At 40.2% G+C, this 21,739-nt stretch overlaps 1 protein-coding gene across 1 annotated transcript in view; it reads left to right on the top strand.

Annotated features, from left to right (window-relative positions):
• The window catches only part of Grpr (gastrin releasing peptide receptor), a 41,657-nt gene that overhangs the window by 10,465 nt on the left and 9,453 nt on the right, over nt 1–21,739 (top strand). The gene's annotated exons all lie outside the window — the stretch shown is intronic.

The following is a 21,739-nucleotide window of genomic DNA, read 5'->3' on the forward strand; positions in this document are numbered from 1 at the left end:
AAATATAGCCTTTGCTCTTGCTGGTAGCTGGAAGGTAGTATTGAATCAACCTTAACTGTAACTGAATAAATTGGAAGCTGATCTGTGGCCTCTGTGAGCATTAGTCTGCATTTGGGGGTACTTCATGTCCAAGCTGTAACCTGGTCCAGTTTCAGTTTTCCTCTTCTGCTGATGGTTACCCTTCTGGGTGGGTCTCAGCTTAACCTCCAGGCTGTTAGCCTGGAAGCCCCTCCTTCAGGGGCTCCTGGACTGCCCTTATTACCCATCTTCACCCAATAGCTGCTTGAAATCTGTGAAAGCTTCAAGGGAGAATAATGCAGAACGCCAGCCTTCATCTGCACTTCATTTCTCCCTAGGATTCCAGCTTCTCGCATTATTATCACCTTGGTTTGCCTCTGATGGGTTTCAAAGGGATCTTTTTTCCTAAAATTTTGTTTCTGAAGCTCTGCCCAGCCACCAGTTAGTTTGCCATGATCAGGAGTGGAAAAGCTTACCCCACCTCTCTGAAAGACCTTCTAAGCTGCACTTAAAGGGGCGTTTGTTTGCTCAGCCCAGCTCTGCTAACACGGAGTTTCCAGTTACCTAGTTGGGCCTGTGAGGTCAACATTGAGAGTCTCAAACCCTCTCAGCAATTTAGCATCAGAGAACCGAGTTCTGGCTCACTTCAAAGTGAGTCAGTCAGAAACCTCAGCAGAGGTCTCCAGCAGTACCTACTGCGGAGAGTGGGAGAGTGCGGGAGACTGCGGGCGCATCAAAGCCTCAGGGATTCTGAAACTAGGCCAGGACTCTCAGCCCAGTGAGCAGGAGTTGAAGCTGACATTTAGTTACACAATGCATTTGTAACAGTTGAAATTTCATGGGAAAAAATGAACCAGAATGTTCTTAAGATGTGTTTCTTTAAATTTCATTGTTTAATATTTTTTTGAGAATTTCATACGTGAGTGCTGTATTTATATCATATCCACTCCTCCCTCTCTCCTCCAGTTTCTCCTATGTCTCTCACTCCCTCTCAAATTCATTGCCTCTTTTTCTGTAATTATTATTTTCACATACGTGTGCATATATGCATATGATATAGATACACACATACATACACACACACTCATGATGTGGGATGCCCCTCTATATGTTGTGAATATGTTTTATTACCATTGGTTAAAAAAGAAGCTGCTTTGGCCTATGGCAGGACAGAATATAGTTAGGCTGGATAATCACAAAGAGATAAAGGGAGAAAAAGGGTAGACTTAAGGAGATGCCATGTAGCTGCCGAAGGAGAAATACCAGCCAACCGCAGAGGAAACAAAACATGTAGAAAATGAGGTAATGCCATGGCCACATAGAAATGCATAGACTAATAAAAATGGATTAATTTAAGATGTAAGAGCAAGCTAGAAATACACCTGAGCCATTGGCCAAACAGTGTTGAAACTAATATAGTTTTTGTGTGATTATTCAGGTCTGGGAGGCTGGAAAACAAAAGTGCAATCTCCATATACACACTCACAAATGTACACATCCTACTAAGTCAAATTAGTGTTGTCCATAGTGTATGCGTGTTTATAGATGACCCTTGGAACTGAATAGGGACTTGTCCATGGAGAAATGGATTCTTTCAGAAACTCTTTATGTCTAGAAGAAACCATTTCACAGTGATGTCCTGGTCCTCTGGCTCTTGCAATCTTTCCACCTCTTCTTCCAAAATGTCCCTCGAGCCTGCACTGTGTATGGGGTTGTTGTATTGATTGAGGCTGGTCACCATAGGGCCACTTTATTCTCTACACTTTGACCAGTTTGAGTTTGATTGTAAAAACCATGATATATCATTATATTGTACACAATGATGGGCTACATAAAAATATTTTTATACAAATACAAATCGTATGCTGAACAAGTGTCTCACCCTACTCTATTCTTCCCCCGTTCTCCCTCTCAGTTCTTCTCATTAGTCCTTTTTGGTTCCCCACATGATTTTTCTTCTACTTTCAAACTATATATTCATGCACAGTTTATGTATTTAATATAAAATCTAGGAGCCAGGTATAAGAGAAAGCATATGATGTCTTTGTAACCCTGGCTTAATTTGCTTTAGTTATGTGTGATGGTTAGTTTTCATTGTCCATGCAATCTGGAATCACCTGGGAAAAGGGCTTCTGAGAAGGTCTATGAGAAATTATTTTCTGACATGAACTGAGGTGGGAAAGCCTGCCCACTGTGGGTGGTGCCAGGGGATCCTGGGCTGTATAAAAAAAAAAAAAAGGAGTTGAGGAGCAACACATAGGTATTTATGGGACTTAATGTGACCTGTTGCTTCAAGCTCTTATTGCTGCAACTTCGCCACCATGAAGTACTATAACCTAGAACTATGAGCCAACATGAGCTCTCCTCCATGTTGTTTTTGTTTTGTGTATTTTATTTCAGCACCAGGAAAGGAAACTAAGACCTATTTTCCTGCAAATGATATGACTTGGTTCTTTTTCATAGTTGGAAAAAATTCTAATCTACATCACATTTTCTTTACCCTTTCCTCTGTTGTTGGCTACTGGGGTTGGTTCCCTCACTTAGCTATTATGAACAGTGCTGTAATAAACGCTGATGTGCAAATAGCTCTGTGATATATTAGCTTGGAGTCCTTTGGGTAAACACCCAGGAGTGGCATAGCTGGGTTCTATGGAAATCTATTTTTAGTTTTATTTCTTTATTATTTTCCCGTCTCCCTTGCCTTCCTCCTTTTTGATCTTCATCTTTATTTCTTTCATCTCTGTCTCTTTCTTTCGTATTCTACTCAGGCTAATTGGCCAGTGAAAACTACTGAAGATTATATTAAAGAGATAGGAGGGAATATAAAATTTGGCACATAAGGAAATTTATTTTCGAGCAGAAGGACTTACTGTGATAATAACATGTCTGTGTGACTCATTTGTTTCTTTATAATATCTACATATAAATAGAACTATAGGTCACTTTCAAGCTTTTCAATGTTTCCTTTTGCCCTTTGCTAATTTTGTTTTGTTTTGTTCTGTTCTGTTGAGTTAGACAGTGTCACATCTGGGTCAAATGTCTGTTAGGAAAAGAACTTTAAATACAATTTTCAGAACAATGGAAAATTATGTTACAATAAAACAGCAGGTAGTTTTTTCCCCATGAAAACCTACGGGGAATGCTTTTCTAAAAAAATTTATTTTTTATTTTATTATATGGATGTTTTGTCTGTACGTGTGTCTATGCACCATTTGCATGACTGGTTGTTTCAGAGGCCAAAAGAAGGTGTTGGGTACCATGGAACTTTAGTTACAGGTGATTGTGAGTCACCGAATGGGTGCTGGAAATTGAACCCAGGTCCTCTACAAAAACAACACGAGCACTTAACCACTGAGTCATCTCTCTAGCCCTGGGAATGCCTTCTAAAATATGATGATTCAAACTAAATTTTAAAAGACTCTCATTATTGGGTGATTATCTAATTAGATATCGCCTGTTATTACATTAGTTGATCAAACACACTACAGAAGAATTGGAGCACATTTTTTTCTTAGATTGTCAACAAAAGTAGAATTGAAAAGTGAACTGAAAATTAAAATGTTAGTGTGACGAAGACATGTGTCGCAGGATGCTCTTAAATATAGTCAGTATTCAGTATTTTTTTAAAATCTTATTTAAAAGTTTTTTTTCATTTTACATACCAACTGCAGTTCCCCATCTCCCCTCCTCCTGCTCCAACCACCTCCCCAATTCCACCCCAACCACTCCTCAGAAAGGGTAAGGCCTCCCATGGGGAATCAACAAAGTCTGGCATATCAAGGTGAGGCAGGCCCAAGGCCCTGCTCCCTGTATCTAGGCTGAGTAAGGTATCCTTCCATAGGTTATGGGCTCCAAAAAACCAGTTAGAGATAAATACTAGTTTTACTGCTAGTGGTCTCACAGACTGCCCAAGCCACACAACTGTCACCCATATTCAGAGGGCCTAGTTTGGTTCTATACAGGTTCCCCCACTGTCAGTCCGGAGTCAGTGAGCTCCCACTTGCTCAGGTCAGCTGTCTCTGTGGGTGTTCCCATCATGGCCTTGGCCCCTTTGCTCATATGATCCCTTCTCTCTCTGTTTGACTGGACTTTGGAAGCTCGGCCCAGTGCTTAGCAGTGTTTATTTTTAAGCATTCTTTACTTGTGCCTTAAGGGGAGACACAAGGTTTTAAAGAGCAATGGTCTTGCTCCATCTTTGAAAACTAGCTTTCATGGTACCAAAAGGCACCACACAAGCATCCCAATGAGGGAGGCAACTAACAGTTCTTTTCAGCCGTGATGCTATGAACTACGTCAATGACCAGCATGGCACAATAACTCGAAGGGTACAGTAGTGGTTTACATAACTTGGTGACTCACTTAACAAGATGGAAACAATGCCTAGTGTTGGAAACCTCGCTAACTATTCAGTGCTACTGAAATCATGGTAACTGGAGGAGAATCACCAGTTTATTGCACTAACATAATGCCTGACAACAGTCTATAAACATTTGTCCTCATAGCCACAGATTAGTATAGTCCTTACTGTTCATCAAGGAAACATCTCTTTGCAACAGCTATAGACCACTGCAGAAAACCACAACCAATTAAAACGCAGAGCTCTGGATCTCAGTTCCAATGGATACATGTGCAAAACACTACCACACCTAGGGCTCAAGAAACATTGTGGAAGATGGGGCAGAACGACTGTAAGAGCCAAAGGAACAGGGAGTTTTCTACGAGATTGTGTCTCCTAGAAATACCAGATGCTACACCAGCAAAATTGTACCAACGTGACTCTCCAAGCACGAGCTGAACAAGGATGACGCCAATGGGCACGTCAAAGTGGAAATAGGAACGTCTACACAAAGAACTATAGGTACCTGAGAAAACCTTGAAGTTGGAGAGGTCTACCCCAGGGAGTAATATACCAATTTGCTGTTTAGTGCCAAATAGTCAGCCCTGAAAGCATACATACAAATAACATTATATGGACTGAATACATATGTGTGTATGTATATGCATATGTATGTATATGTACATGTATATGTAATAACAACTGATCAAAAAGGGCTATGAATTTGAAGAAGAGTGGAGAAGGCATATGGGAGAGTTTGGTAGGAGGAACGACAATGGAGAAATGTAATTATAATGCAAAAATAAAAGTTTAAAAATTGGTCAGTCATGGGAAATCATCACTGAAGGGGCATTTAAGCCTTAGGCTCTAGGAAGTTCTCACCTAACTGGAAATGGGACTTGGATACAATGGTATCTTCTTCAAGTGAAAGAAATGACACTTGATGACTTCCTGCTTTCAGGCCTGTAGTTCCACGGAAGAGAGATTTGGAATTAGACGGATCTGTGCATTTGTCTCTATTGTGGTAGCAGTATTTCACATATTGATCCATTGCCATCATCTCTAAGGGCTCTTCACGAAGATCTATGTAGAAATCATTGTCATGATCATTAAGGGCTTTTTTTCCTGGGGGATATCTTGCTTCTCCAGTTAGACTTTAAATCCTCATTGGCCAGGAACTTTTACATTCAGAGTGCCAAGCAGAGCCTGAAATACCAATTTAGTACTTCAGTGTGCTGATAAATTGACTCAGTGTGCTGAGCAGGGCGAGCTTGGTACTAGAAGCCCAATGGCAGGGCTCAGTGGCCTATTGTCTTTATTATCATGAATTAATAAGGCTAATAAGCAGTGTTGTGTGATGGGAGGCAGGCTTACAGCTATTTAAAGATGGAATAAATAGCTTTGAGGGACACAAGCAGAGAACACAGGAACATTAGCCATGTCCCCATATTCAGTGCACATAGGCCAGAGCTTGGCAAACAGTTATGTAAAGAGCCAGATGATAAACATTTGAGGATTTGAAGACCACAGGGTCATCGTTGCCACCACTAAATTCTACTTTTGTAGCGTGAAACCAGCTATAGATAGTTTATAGATAAGGTGTAAACAAATGGGCATGGCCATGTGCCAGTAAAACTTTATTTATGGGTGCTGAACTTAGAATTCCATATAATTTTGACACATCCCATAAATATTAGTTTTCTTTGTATTTTTCCCAACCACTTAAAATGTAAAACAAAAAACATTATTATATCATGACCATACCAAAAACTCAAAAGATCAGATTTGATCAATAAGTCCTAAATAGTGTACTGTCCATGATGCAGACTTGTGTGCACACTTTCTGGAATGAAGTGGGCCTAGGAGAGTCCGTGATCCCACTCCAGTTATCCAGAACAGAGGTGCTAGGGAACGTTATATATAAAAATCCAAACTCTTGGGTTGCAGGGAGATAGCTCAATCGGTCAAGCACTTTCCTTGCAAGTATGTGTTCAATCCCCCAGAACAATGTGAAAAAGCTTCCCACGGTGGTGTACGATCGCAATGCCAGCTCTAGGAAGTCAGAGACAAGCGTGACCCTGGGACTCACTATCCAGGTGGCCTAGCCTATATTATGAACTCCAGATCAGTGAGAGACACTGTCTCAAAAAAAAAGCAAAGTGGACAGCAGTCGAGGAGGAACTCTCAACATTGTCTTCGGACCTCTTGTCGCACACATGAGCACACACACGGAGTCTTACATCTCTCTGCTATTGTAGTGGTTCAAGGCTCCCGCCATAACATATACCTTAGCTTTTCAGATCATCAAGAACCACTGTCATCTATGTTTGTAAATAGTGAGGTGGGGGTCTATAGCATATGATCAGAATACAGGAAAATCGAGAGCCAAGCCAAGGTCTTTCAGTCAGCTATTTCTTCCTGCATGCCCTCCGTTGTCTGAAGTGAACACTTTAAACCCAGAAAAGGAAAGGCTTTGGATGGCAAAGTTTAGCTATATCCCAACACACATTCTGCTTCTTGCCTCGCCCTTTGCATTTCACCATTGTGCATGGTGCTGCTTCCTCCAAGACCTTTTTATCAGGCTCATTGAACAAGTTTAATAAGTTGTGAATAATAAAGGGGGAAGGGGGAGAGAACTGGGTCTGGCAAGATCACTTCTCAGTCATCCCTAGTAAATTTTGAAGACTTGAAATGGCCAGAGAATGGGAAAGAACTTGGAGTCTGTAAGAGCAAGTCATTAAGGGCTGTCAGAGCAATGTTGTATGAGGTCTTGAGAGGACGTGAGCTAATCACATGGCAGGAAAGAACTGAGCCACTCTGAACATCTCAAACCCATTTTCTTATGTGGAGTTACATATGGTGTGAGCCTCCAAACATGAGTGCTGGGAATTGAGCTTGGGATCTCTGGAAGAGCTACATGTTCTCTTAACCACTGAATCATCTTCCCAGCATGAATCATCATCCTTCATTTCCAGAATGGAGTATACAAAAAAGTCACTTAATGTCCAAGCTTGTGGATTCATTCGCATTAGCTAGTTCCTAGTATAGGAACCTGCAAAAGCAGATACTTAAATATTCTTGTATGTTACCAGACATGCTGCTTTCTGGGTAGCTGGGAGTGCTTTGTTTCATTTGAGCTAATTGTCAGAGACATGAGAAAGAAGACACTCTGTTCTCTAGAGATCACCAGACTTCCTTGAAAAGACAGTGGCCAAAGAGTCTTGCTAGCATTGGCAGGGTACAGCCTGATGTCTAGAGGGGCATCTGTGGGATATCACAAAATGTTTATATGACAGACTGATGTTAAAAGATACAAAAATTCTAATTTTAATTCTGTAAAAACAACCAAAAAAAGTAATTGGGAAGAATTATACCAAAACACCACATATAAGACTGCTTAGTAATTCTCATTTTGTTTTTAGAATTCTCTCCTCTCCTCTCCTCTCTCTCTCTCTCTCTCTCTCTCTCTCTCTCTCTCTCTCTCTCTCTCTTTCCCTCTCCCTCTCTTCATGGTGTACTGTTAGGACTCTTGCATTGTGTTGATTAAGTTGAAAAGGCCTTCAAATTAATTAACTACCTCTCATTCACCTTCCTTGTTGATATCTTTACTGACTTAAGGTAACTATGTCAATTGGTTCTTGTTCTCTCTCTCTCTCTCTCTCTCTCTCTCTCTCTCTCTCTCTCTCTCTCTGTGTGTGTGTGTGTGTGTGTGTGTGTGAGAGAGAGAGAGAGAGAGAGAGAGAGAGAGAGAGAGAGAGAGAGATTGGAAGTGGAACCCAATGTTTCACAGATGAAGGAAATAGAGTCTCTAAAATCTTATGCTCTAAGCCTGGACTCAGGAGCCAGATAGCCTCTGTTCAGATTCTAGTTTTTCCATTTGTTTAAGAGATAATGAGGGGGTGAAAAGACAAGAGGGTGAGGAAAAAGAAAGAATAGAGGTAGAGAAGAGAGAGGGGAGAGAGGAGAAATAATGTGAAGGGCAGAGAGAAATGATGCACTGACAACCTTCTACCATAATAAGGATTTTATAAACGTACGAGTAACTATTGAGAAGTATTTCATAGAATATTAGGCTCTTTCTTTCTCAAGCATGAGTTCCAAAGGCATTTGATGGCGGATGCTAATAGGTATGGGCATAACTGCATTAAAGTTAAATTGAGAATTTAATGACAGAAAACATTTCAAGAGCTATCCATCTCTTACACAGTAAAATTTGAATTAGAGACCTTTTTATCATTTAGTGTCAATCTCTTTTTTAAGTTAATTCTTGAAAGCCATCGAGAAGTGTGTCAGGTATACAGTACATGCAATGTGAGTTTTCATTAAATAACAAAAGAGTCAAAAGAGAATCATGATAAATTGTTAATGGTGAAAGTAGAGTCTCGGGTCCCCAGGCCTCATTCTGCCCCTCTCCTTGCCTCAGGCTCCTTCCTTACACAATAAGCCCTCCCCAACACCGCCAATGTCAACCTAAGTTGGAGGACCCAATAAGTTACCGGGCTGAGCCACCCCTCTTACTACTTCTCAAGCTTCTCACCAAAGTTTATTTAAATATTCTGCTGTTGAACTTTTATAACTCGACAGGATGAGTCATATGCCATGATGGTATTTTTGAATTTCAATGCATCTTGTTTTGGAAAAAATTGTAACATACTTTAATCAGGGTAATTTAGAAATTCTATTTTTGGCCCCAGTAATGTGAAATCTACTTAAAACCAAACACTGTCTTCAATGTTTTAAAGTTTACATATATGTTGAATAAACTAAATGGAACAGAAAAAAATTTCTGTTGCAGGTGGTGATTGTATCTCTCTGGTGTGCCCTGGGAAACTTGGGCTTCCTTTTGGGGATCAAGGGCAAACATTGTGCCCAAGGAAGGTTTGGGGCAGGCTGAGGCCATCCCAGAATTAACAACCTTCAACAAGTCTCAGCCAAAGAGGGCTAGGGACAGGTGGGTAAATGCTGTCACTTTGTCCTTGGCTGGTACAGTTCTGTAACATGCTCCTGATGCTCTTATGGGTTCCTTTGCTCTTCCCCCTTCTCTGGCTCGCTTTCCACACTCTCCTGGACTTTCTGGTAACTTCCCCTTACTTAATTTAAATCTTCACATCTGAGTCTGTTTGATATGAATGAGCAGCTTTGAAGACAGTCTATGACCCCAGTCAATGATACATTCTATCCCAGGATATGAGTGAACCCTGTCTTTGGGGCTTGTCTCATTTCTTGATTTTCAGTGCTTTTCTAGGTAGAGTGACTTCACTATGTCTGACTTCAGTGTGAAAATGAAATCTGGAAATGTTCTTCCAACTTTGAGGCTCATAAACTGCTGAAAAGGTGTAACGAGATCTAAATATATGTTCTTCCCTCCATAAAGTTTTTGAAAAATGGTCTCTGAACAGCTTGTGCCAAGATCCTTCATGCCTACTGAAGTTTAACTGGGTTACTGCTTTCCTTTGTCATTTCAAACATACCTGAGGGCAAGGGTGATATTTCAGCCTGCTTATATCCCTTCTCAAAAGCTTCCTTATGAGATTAGCATTGAACTCTGGAATTAGATCATCTTGATGAAACTCATTTTTGGCTCTAGGTTCAACTCGTGCCCAATTCCTCATGAGAAAGCATTATAAGATGTCCAACAACTGATTACCTCTCTCTTCCCACTTTACCCCTAAGAGTTTTACAGCTCTCATATCCTAGAATCAGAGGGCTCTGTGGCTGTTGTTTTGTGGTATTGAGGATTGAACTCAAAGCCTCACACTTGCTGGGCAAGTGCTCAACAACTGAGCTACACATCCAATCTCATCTCCCAGAATCACTAGCTTTCTCTCTGAAATATTCCTGGCATTGTCCCAGCTGCTAGCCTGTAGGCTTCTGCTTCTTCATTGATGCCAATACTTTTTTTCTTTTTAAACCTCAGCTCCAAGGTCTCACCCAAATGACCCTTTTAGGACCTGGGGGTCTCCCCCCTCAGTTTCTCTCTCTCTCTCTCTCTCTCTCTCTCTCTCTCTCTCTCTCTCTCTCTCTCTCTCAATCTCTGTCTCTGTGTGTGTATGTGTGTGTGTGTGTGTGTGTGTGTGTGTGTGTGTGCATGTTTTTTAGTATATCAGAAATACCAGGTTTCGTGATTAACTGCAGGATCATCAGATTAGGAAGCTCTCATGATGATGAACAATCTCAAACTTTGTTGCTAATGTTTAACATTGGTGGTCTTGGAAAAGCTCCTGAAGCCCAGTTTACTCATCTGTTAAAGAACAGTAACATTGGTGTCTGCCCTACGGGATTGCTATGAGGACAAAGCTTGATCATTTAATCAAAACATAGCACAGTCAGTGTGAGCACAAATGCCTGAGCTTCAGCTACTCCGGTGCTGGTGATTCGTTACTGAATCAAGCTGATTGAAATCCACATATGGATGTTTTAGTCTTCAGAAATCTGCGCAAAAGAGAAATGCCTGGGGAGACAGCTCAGTCTGAGTCAAATCCCCGGCACCCACATGAAAGACCCCAAACATGGGTTCCTGCACCTGTAATCCCACCACTTAGAGAAGCAAAGACAGGAGTAGTCCCAGGGCTTTCTGTCAGTTTCTCTATTAGTGAGCTCCAGGTTTAGTGAGAGATCCTGTCTCAAAACATGAGGTGGAGAAGTGAAGAAGACACTCCATCAGGTGCACACACAGATAAACGTACACACATGTACACAAATAAAGATACACATAAAAACATAGCGACACACAAAAGAAAGTCCCACATGGTGGCTGCAAAGTTAGACTTCGAAGAAGAAAGGAAGTATGTGGAAATATTGCTGCCTAAAACTCTTAACCTGGTAGAGGAATTTTAAAATCCTTCCATGGGAAATAGTGTTCTTTCCACAGTGGAAGGTGAACACAATGACATCCATTGTACTATGGAAGAAGTAAATGACACCTTCTTTCCTCCCTAAAGCTGGCTATGCTCTCTAGGAGATACAGGGTGTCTGGGAGAGGATATGGTGGAGAAATTGCAGCACCCAGATTTTTTTTTTTAAAAAAAAACACTTTAGGATTGTCTTGGACATGGAAGGACTCTGTCTACATAGATTTTTTTTTTGGTCTCTTTGAGGAAAACCAATTACATTTTGGTCTCTTTGAGGAAGTTCGATTACGTTTCACAGCATGGGTCATGACTCACTCCCTTGGCCTAGTTTTAAAGCTTGCTTCCTCCCAAAGAAGGAAAAGAAGGAAGATCTCTGTTGAAGACTTCTAGGAATTCCACTAAAACCTTAGCTACAGCATATGGAAACTTTCCTATGGGATAGTGGACCCCAAAGAGGAGATTGTTCATTTGGAGAGAGAGTTGAGACCTAGATGATGGGTAAGAAAGGAAAGCATCAAACCTACTTATATTGGCTTCTACTTAAATGTAAGGATGAATTAAACATTAGGGTTTAAACTGAAGCTCACTCCCTGACCACTCTACCACGGGATCCATTACCACACTGTACCAGGCAGCAGAAGTGGTGCCCCCACCCACAATGGCAGCCTCATTCTTCCCTGATTGCTCAGCTCACAGACAGTCACTCTGGAATGATGTGTATTTGTATGTAATCTAGTTTTAATTAAACTAGCCTCCCTCAATGAACAAGTGGATTAAAAATAGTCCTGATGAAACAAAAGAGAACACAACAGAACCTCACAGGTTGTAGACAATATTAAAATTACAAACCCAAGAGAACAATGTGACTATAGCTAGGAAGATACGTCTCTTGCTCTTGGTGTAGGTCCTGAGCTGATAGATGCATTCAGTCACATTTCAATTAAAATTTAATAATGTTGTTCACAGGGCAAAGGCTTTTACCTTTAATGACATAAAGTAAAATATATGACATTATGTCTTAGTTAATTTTCTATTACTGAGAATAAATATTATGGCCAAGACAACTTATAGAAGAAAGAATTATTGGGTTTACAGTTTCAGAGGATTAGTCCTTGAACATCATGACAGGAAGCATGGCAACAAACAGGCAGGCAGGCATGGTTCTCAAGCAGTAGCGAAGAACTTATATAACCACAGCAGAGAGAGGGGGAACAGAGAGGAAAGTGAAGGAGGGAGATGAAGATGGAGACAGGGAGAGGGGAAAGAAAGAGAGAGACACAGAGAGATATAACTAATTGGGAATGGTGTAGGCATTTGAAATCTCAAAGCTTGCCTGCAGTGACACACCTCCTCAAAAAGGTCATACCTCCTAATCTTTTCAAAATAGTTCCAATTGGAGAACAAGCATTCACATGTAAGAGCCTATGAGGGTCATCCTAATTCAAACCACTACACATTATTTTACCTTTAGTCTACTGTTAGCTTATTTTTTAAAAAATATGTCTTTAGAATACCTACTTACATCCAACAAAAAACACTTCCTCAATTTGTCCCTACAATGTAGTATTATGAATGTAAGTGTTTGTGTTTATGTTTGCCTGCTGTGTTCTATGTTGAGCTTTGAAAAGTAAATCCCTATATACTTGAGTGTTTTTTCATAGAATAAGGGCACTCTTTGTCTTAGTGTTTCTATTGCTGTGACAATACACCATGACCAAAAAGCCATTTGTGGAGAAATGAGTTTATTTGGCTTCTATTCCATATTTCTGTTCACTATTGAAGGAAGTCAGAACAGGAACTCAAACAGGGCAGGAACCTGGAGGCAGGAGCTGATGCAGAGGGCATGGAAGGGTGCTGCTCCCTTACTTGCTCCCACTGGCTTGCTCAGCCTGCTTTCTTATAGAACCCAGGACCACCAGCTCAGGAATGGAGCTACCCATGATGGGTTTGGCCCTCCCCCATTGTTCACTAATTAAGAAAATGCCTTACAGCTGGGTGTCATGGAAGTATTTTCTCAATTGAGGCTCCCTCCTTTCAAACAACTCTAGTTTGTGTGTCAAGTTGACATAAAACTAGCCAGCACACTCTTCTGTATACCATTATCATAACGAGAAAAATTAATAATAATTTTTAACAATATATATTTAGCCCATAATCAAATTTCCATTATTGTCCTCTAAAAGTTTTTATAGCTTTTTTTATAATTATAGACCAAATTAAAGGCTATGCATTACATGTATTACATGCCTTGTACTTCTTCCATCACATTCCATGTAGAACCTTCCATTTTCTTTACTCTCAATTTCTTTAATAGCAATGACATTGATTTTTTTTTCAAGACAGGGTTTCTCTGTGTAACAGTCCTGACTGTCCTGGGGCTAGCTATATAGACCAGGCTGGCCTCGAACTCACAGAGATCTGACTGCCTCTGCCTGCTGAGTTCTGGGATTAAAGGAGAGTGTTACCACCATCCAGCTTTGTTTTTAAATGTGCATTGGCATTTTGCTATGGATGTTGGGCATGTGAATGCTGGAAATTGAACCTGGGTCCTCTGAGAGACGAGTCAGTATTCTTAACCACTGAACCATCTTTCCAGCCCTAACACTGATATTTTAAAAATATTTGTATTTACTATTTGGCAATTCTATACATGTCTCCACCCCCAGCTTTCCCCCCAGCTCCCTTTGGGCCCTCTCCAAAACATCTCCCTCCCACTTCATGTCCCATCTTCTTTTTTAAAAAACAACCCAGCTAAGTGGAATCAGTGCTTCCCATGTGTGCATGAGCCTAAGACTTTCCAATGAAGAATGCGCAACCTACCAGTGGCCACCAACAGCCAATAACTCTGCAACTAAGGTGGGGCTTCATGACTTCCTCCCCCAATCTTGCTGTAATGTTAACTGGTTTGATCTTGTACAGGTCACCACCGCCGCTCTGAGTTCATGAGAAAAACGGCAATCTCATATCCAGAAGACAGCATTTCTTAGCACTCTCTCCCATCATCTGGTTCTTATATTCTTTCCATGTTCTGTTCTGAGATGTCCCTTGAGACTTGGATGTGGGGGTTGATATAGATGACCCATTTAGAACTGAGCATCCAAGAGTTGCTTATTATTAGCACTTTGGCCAGTTATAAGTCTCTTCATGACCTTGATACTCACAAAAAACCAAAAACCAAAAGAAAACAAAAAACCCACTTCACTGACCAAGGTTGAGAGTAGCACTAATCTATGGTTATAAACATAAGTTTAACAATTTATTTATTTTTATGTATATGAGTGTTTTCTCTACATGTATGTGTGTGCACTGCATGTGTGCCAAGTGCTCATGAAGGGCAGAAGAGGAGGGAACTGGATTTCCTGGAACTGGAGTCACAGTTGTAAGCTGTCCTATGAGTGCTGGGAAACAGACCTGGTCCTCGGCAAGAGCAGCAAGTGCTCTTAATTGCAGAGTTATCTCTCTGGTCTCAAACATAAATATTTAGGAGGAAGTTTGATCCATCTATCTTGCAAAACAACAGTAGTAAATTCTCTAGAATTTATGACCTTCCCAACCATAAACTTTTGAGCAGGTTTATAGTACTAGGAATAAATTCTTCCTGCGGTTCAGATCTCAAACCCAATCCTAAAAAGGTTGGTTACCTCTATAACAGTTATCCACTATTGCACAAGTGGGCACATCATGCCTGAGAGTTGGTATTGTTGCATGCAGGGTTCACTCTTGGGTAATAATAATGATGAATTTCCCCACCCCACCCCAAAGTGGCCTTTGCATCAGATTCTGGCACTAGAAAACTGGCCAGCAGGAAGGAAATTTCCAGATCAATTACAACATGATTTTCTATGTCCTGCAACCAAAGTATGTGGTATCTTTCTTTAGCAGTAGGTTCCTACTCTCTAGTTACAGTTGCAGTAGACATTGCTATTTTTGATAAGTCAAAGTCAGTTATTTTCTAGAATGTACCAGAATTTGGATTTGTCTTTTTTCTTCATGTTTGGATTCTGATTAAATGTTCTGGTCACAAATGCTGACTGCATAGGTAGTCATTCTGATGACTCAGGCCTATAAGCCCAGTTACTTCAGAGATCAAGACAGGAAGATTGTAAGTTGAAGGTTCCGTTTCATGAATACATTAGTATAATGACAAAATCAATATGAACATATTTTTTAAACTTTTAAATAAAATTAAAGAATTTTCCTGGACATCCAAGAATGTCTCAAGCACTGTGTCATATACCTATACTGTTTAAAGGAAAAAATTCCCTTGCATTTGATATGTTAAGGGGTAACTTCTAGATCCTTCTATCATAAAAGTTTTTTTTTCCAATTTGTAACCTAGTAGTGATCTTTAGTGAGCACATTGTGTGAATGTCTTATTACTCACAAACCTCTAACCTCAATGGTTTCATTGTTTTCAACTGAATCAATGATTGTATAGAAGGTTACAAATAGACATCATCTAAACATATTTCTTCTTTATTAGCTGGCCCTTTTCTTTTGTTATTTAATTGTAAAAGAAGGGCTGGAAAGATGGCCCAGAAGTTAAGAGCAGGTACTGTTTTTGCAGAGGACTCAAGTTGGGTCTCATGCTGGTTAGTTGATAATGGCCTGTAACTGCAACTCCAGGGAATTTGACCCCCTCTTCTGGTCTCCTCAGGGTAAACATAAACTCAAGCAGAGGCACACACATACTCATAAAATAAAAATAATAAAACAGCATAGATTTTGAATAGCTTTAAATTTACTGAGTTATCTATTACCACTGCTCTAATTTTATTGTTAAAATAGTTCTAAAAAGACTCTTCAATATGATTTTAATATTCATTACTACAACTCTCTCATACTTCAAGCACTTTCTTTCTGCTTGGCACCATAGTGTATTTGAAGTTCATCTTACACATTTCCTACTTCAGGTTACAATTAAACATTTCTCCCAAGAGCTTCAATTTTCTTTTAGTGGGCAATAAATTTAGAATATTTTCTCAAGGCGCATGTATTGTTTATAAAGAAAAACATATACATTGAAGGTGCATGTCTGTTTATTCTTTACTGAGTGATAGTCCCAACTATCACAATGAGTGCTTTTACCCTGTATTTGAAGCTGAGTAACTCCTTGTGCCATTTACTTTATCATCCTTCATTTAATATGAATGAAAATCTTCTTTAATACTTTTGCAAAAGGGAAGAAAGATCGAATTCAACTCTGTGCCCAAATCTTATTTGTTCATACCACTTTCACCAAGTGAAACAAGGTAGGGAAACAAGGTCCTACAATTGTAACAACTCTGCAAGTATTGAGGATCTGCAGCCTTGTGCTACTAGTGCCTTTCCCATCCCACATGCTTGGGGGGCATGCATTTTATATGGCGGGGCTGCTTTTCACTGTGAAAATTACCACTTTCTGAGTGACAGCCCTGCTTAGTCTTTAAAGTATTCTCAAAGAAAAAGACTGGGGTACTTTCCCCTAAGTGTCTAATTCCCTTTCAACTACCCACTGTTATTATACCAGCTTCCTTGTAACAGTAAGGTGCATTGACAAAGTCGAGGTGAATGCGAGTGCATGACATGACAAGAAGAGAATCATATTAAAGAGTCAGCCCACTGTTTAGTCCTGTCTTCTCATTCCTTCTGTCATTTCCATTTACCCAACATCTCGTATTTCCTGCTTCCTTCTATATTCTTCCACAATTTCCTTCCTTTGTGTCTTTTTCTTTTTTTCTCAACATTTCCCTCCATCCAGCCATTTTCCTGGGGATTCTGCTTTGATCACAAACCTATGTTATAATCCAAAAGAAATTAGAGTATATTAAGATGGAATGAAAAAGAACACTGGAGACATTAATCTGGGAAAAAATAGGAAAAGAATTACTGTAATATGTCATATATTTAAAAGAGAAGAGTTGAATCTTCTGCAAGAACTGCTAAGCAATTTGCTGAGAAATAGCTCAGAGGGATGGGGGTGGAGGGGAGTGAGAAGGATCTGGGAGAAGTTGGGAGAAGAAAATGTATGATCAGAATATATGGTATGGAAAAAACTTTTAAAAAAGATTCCACTTCTCTATGCTTCAGGTTATAGGCATCTTACAATCAGCTAATAGCAGCTTCACATTTTTTCAAGGGGGACTGTAGGTGCTGTTCTCAAGGGAAAATAGATACAAGATTTTGTAGTTTTGTCAAAGTTTATCCGTAGAATTCTAATTTAATTTCAGGCAACATACCTCAGAGACTATTTGGCTTATTTTGTTTTCTTCTAGACCAGTCTTCTTTGTATAGTGAGCATTTGGAATGTACTGGGAGGTTAATGTTTGACAATTCCTACTGGCTACAGAAGATAATTATAGACAAAAAAAGGGGTGAAATATTTGAATAAAATAATGAACTAAAACTATCATCTGACTTTTCAGTTGAGTAAAAAGTCATGCCTTTCTGTGGATGAAGGCTTCCAATATTGGACACAGGAGTCAATCAGTTTGAGTCTTTGACACATTAATTTTGTGAAGACCATCCTTCACCCTTTCCAGTGTTGACACAAGAAAAATGAAGCACAGATGTTTTCAGAAGTGGAAAAAAATTACCAAGAGCCTCGTATTATCAGAACAGTGAATTTGCCCATCTACAGAAGAATGATTATTGCTAAGTGTGTAATAGTGAAGCCCCTCTTTCTCATTTGTGAGACCCTAGGAAGAAGAGACTCCTGCAATTTATATATTGACAACCAATAGCAAGTGTCTGCTGCGCTCCTACTTAAGCATACGTAGAACAACGGACTTGGGACATTTTGCATGATAGAGAAAGAAATGGAAAGAAGAAGTCAGAATCTTCATACTGGAGGAAGCTGATAAAAAAGTCAGGTAGAAAAGGCATACCCATAGAAACCAGAAAACAATAAATTAATGTTTGGCCACTTGGTGCAGCCCATAATCCAAGTTACTCAAGGAAAAAGAGGCAGGAGAATTGCAAGATTGAGGTCTACCTGGGCCATATAGTATGTTCAAGGCAAAACTAGGCAACTTACAAGGATTGTCTCAAAATGAAAAGCAAAAAGAAATATGGGGTTTTATAGAGGGTTTGCCTAGCTTGCATGAGCAAAGTCTTGGTTCAATACTCAGTACCACAAATAATTAACTAAAGACGGTGTGTAGTAAGTGTAAAATGAGAAGAGCTGATAACCCTTTAAAAAATTCAGACAGGTTAGGAGAAAATGAGAGTGTTTGATGCATCAATTAGTCTGCAAAATATTTAAGATGACACTTAAAGTAGGAATTGCAAGGATTGAATTCAGATGTATGTAGACTGCGGACTGAGCATGAAGCAAAGAGGGAGGCAAGCAGAGATGTAATGGAGATTTAAGCATTTTCATATCGATTCCTTGAGTACAAGGAGGCGGCTTATTCTTTTAAGGGTTGGGAATGATACAGGAGAAATGTGGTAGTTTGAAGGAAATTGGTCCACATAATCACATAGGGAGTGGCACTGTTAGGAGGTATGACTTTGATGGAGTGGATATGACCTTACTGGAGGAAGTATGTCACTGTGGGGGCAGGGATTTGAGGTATACTTAGGATACTTCCAAGTGTCTTGGTCAACTTCTTGTTGCCTGCAAGATGGAAAACTCTCAGCTACTAACCCAGCACTACATCTGCCTGCATGCCTCCATGTTCCCTGTCATGATGATAATGGACCGAACCTTGGAAACTGTAAGCAAGCTGCCCCCAATGAATTATTTCCTTTATAAGAGTTTCTATGGTCATGGTGTTTCTTCACAGCAATAGAAACCCTAACTAAGACAGGAAATTATCCTGGGAATAAATATGGTGGCAACTTCAAATGGCCATTGTAGTTGACTGTTTCATATAAGACTCTTTTGGTCACAAAAATGGGAGCCATTTCATGTAACTCAAGAAAAAAGGCAATGACAGAATGTTCCAATTATAACATGAGCTTGTATGTTCAAAGGTAGCTCCTAGGTCAGAAATTAAGGACCCTCTGTGACTTAGGGCCACATTGTCTCTGTTTCTTCTCATGTCTGCTTCACCCTTTATTTCCTAGTCCATCTGCTCTCTTTCTTTATCTTCTCCAGAGATGAAGTAAGCTTCTAATCACTTCTTTGACAGCAAAAATCTTTTCTCTACAGTATCAATTATTAACTAGATATATTTTCTGGTTAGATGTCTAAGAGAAAGAGAAACTCTTTTATGCCCGAATAAACAGTTTATTAGCTAGTTCAGCTCAGGTATCCACCTCAATAGACCGTTGACTTCAGGCTTGTGCCTGCTTCCCAGAGTCCTTAACCCAAGGCAGCAATGGTACAGGTACCTCACAAAACAGGAAGCGCTAGGGCAAAAGGAAGAGAATAGGAAGGCGAAGCAAAGATCAGTTTGTTAATTACAGGCCTCCTTCTGGATGTAGCATTTTCAATGGCCTATTCATTCCTCAATCTTTGAAAGAAAGAAGAGAAATATTGAAAATATTTAATGACTTCAGGTTTCTGGAAATGGATGTGAATATTCAAAATGAAGACTGTGTCTCTCTTTAGGTAACAATTTGCTTTGTTATTCATTTCTGAAATTTATTAAGAAATCTGAAAGGAACATCAGCTTTTCTGAGAAGGACTCTTAAAATCAAGTCACAGTGCACTGTGCTGCACAGTGACTATGGTTATTAACAATGTATTATATGCTTGAAAATCAGAGTCAATTTTATTTTATTTTTTTTAAAGTAAATTTTATTAAATTATAAAAGTTTCCATTTCCGCCCCTCTTCCCAACACCCTCCCACTCCCCCCACTCCCTCTCCTCCTCCCTCTTCCTCCCTTAGGGCAGTCAGGGTTTCCTGCCCTGTGGGAAGTTCAAGTTCCTCCCCCCTCCCTCCAGGTCCAGGAAGGTGAGTATCCAAACAGACTGGATCCCCAAAATCCAGTATATGCAGAGGAAACAGGTCCCAGTATCATAGTCAATGGCTTTTCAGAAAGACTTCGGGCCAGCCACATTCAGAGAATCCGGCCAAATTCCGAGAATCTGGTTAGATCACGTCCTCATTCAGTCCCAGTCCAACTGGCCTTGGTAAACTCTCATTAGATCCGTTCCCTTGTATCAGTGGGTGATAGCATCCCTCGCAGTACTGATTTCGTTTTTCATGTTCTTCCTCCTTCTGCTCCTCATTTGGACTTCGGGGGGCTCAGTCCGGTGCTCCAATGTGGGTCTCCGACTGTATTGCCGTCCTTCGCCAGATGAAGGATCTATGGTGATAAGCAAAATATACATCAGTATGGTTATGGGCCACGGCCGATTCAGGCACCCTCTCCTCTGTCCAGAGAACAATCTGGGGGATCTCTCCTTGGACCTGGGATCCCATGTATAATCAAGTCTCCTGTAAACCCTAAAATGACTCCCTTAGTTGAAATATATTCTTCCCTGATCCTATATTCATCCTTCCTCCCTCCCCCCCCCATCCCAGGCCACCGAGCTTTCCCCATTCCTCCGCTACTCCCTTCTCTCTAACCCTCTCCCCTTCCATCAACCCTCCCACCCCCCCATGCACCCGAGGTTACCTGGGACTCTTGTCTATTTCCTACCTCCTGGTGGATAGATAAATAATCTTCATCAGGTTCATCTTCTTATTTAGCTTCTCTAGGATCACGAATAATAGGCTTAAAGACCTTTAATTATGGTTAGAATCCACTTATGAGTGAATACATACCGTGTTCTTCTTTTTGGGTCTGGCTTACCTCACTCAGTAAAGCGTTTTCTATTTCCATCCATTTGCATGCAAATAACAGAGAATTCACAACAGATGAACTTCGAATGGCCAGAAGACACTTAAGGTCATGCTCAACCTCCTTAGCGATCAGGGAAATGCAAATCAAAACCACTTTGAGATACCATCTTACACCTGTCAGAATAGCTAAAGTCAAAAACACCAACAATAGCCTATGCTGGAGAGGATGTGGGGTGAGGGGAACACTCATCCATTGTTGGTGGGAATGCAAACTCGTGCAGCCACTGTGGAAATCAGTGTGGCGGTTTCTCAGGAAACTGGGAGTCAGCCTCCCTCAGGACCCAGCAATTCCACTCTTGGGAATATACCCTAAAGATTCCCTAACATACTACAAAAGCATTTCTTCAACTATGTTCATAGCAGCACTATTTGTAATAGCCAGAACCTGGAAACAGCCTAGGTGCCCCTCAATAGAAGAATGGTTAAAAAAGGTGTGGAACATATACACATTAGAGTTCTACTCAGTGGTAAAAAACAATGACATCTGAGTCAATTTTAATTGGCTCCATAGAAACAAAAACCAGATAACTACGTGAGATAATTAGCTCAAGTCTTTGTATAATGTATACATATTTTGAAACATAATATTGTACACAATATATATATGTGTGTGTGTATATATATATAATTTTTAAAGGGAAAATCTCATGGGAACCCTTGCCTAGATAAAAACAACTTCAGGCATCTAAGGAATGATGAGAGGGGGAGAAATAGTTTTCCCCAGGGAAGACTTCACCAGAAATTATATACATACAAG

Source organism: Myodes glareolus, chromosome X (assembly GCF_982192425.1).
Source record: "Myodes glareolus chromosome X, mMyoGla1.1, whole genome shotgun sequence".
Lineage (NCBI taxonomy): Eukaryota > Metazoa > Chordata > Mammalia > Rodentia > Cricetidae > Myodes > Myodes glareolus.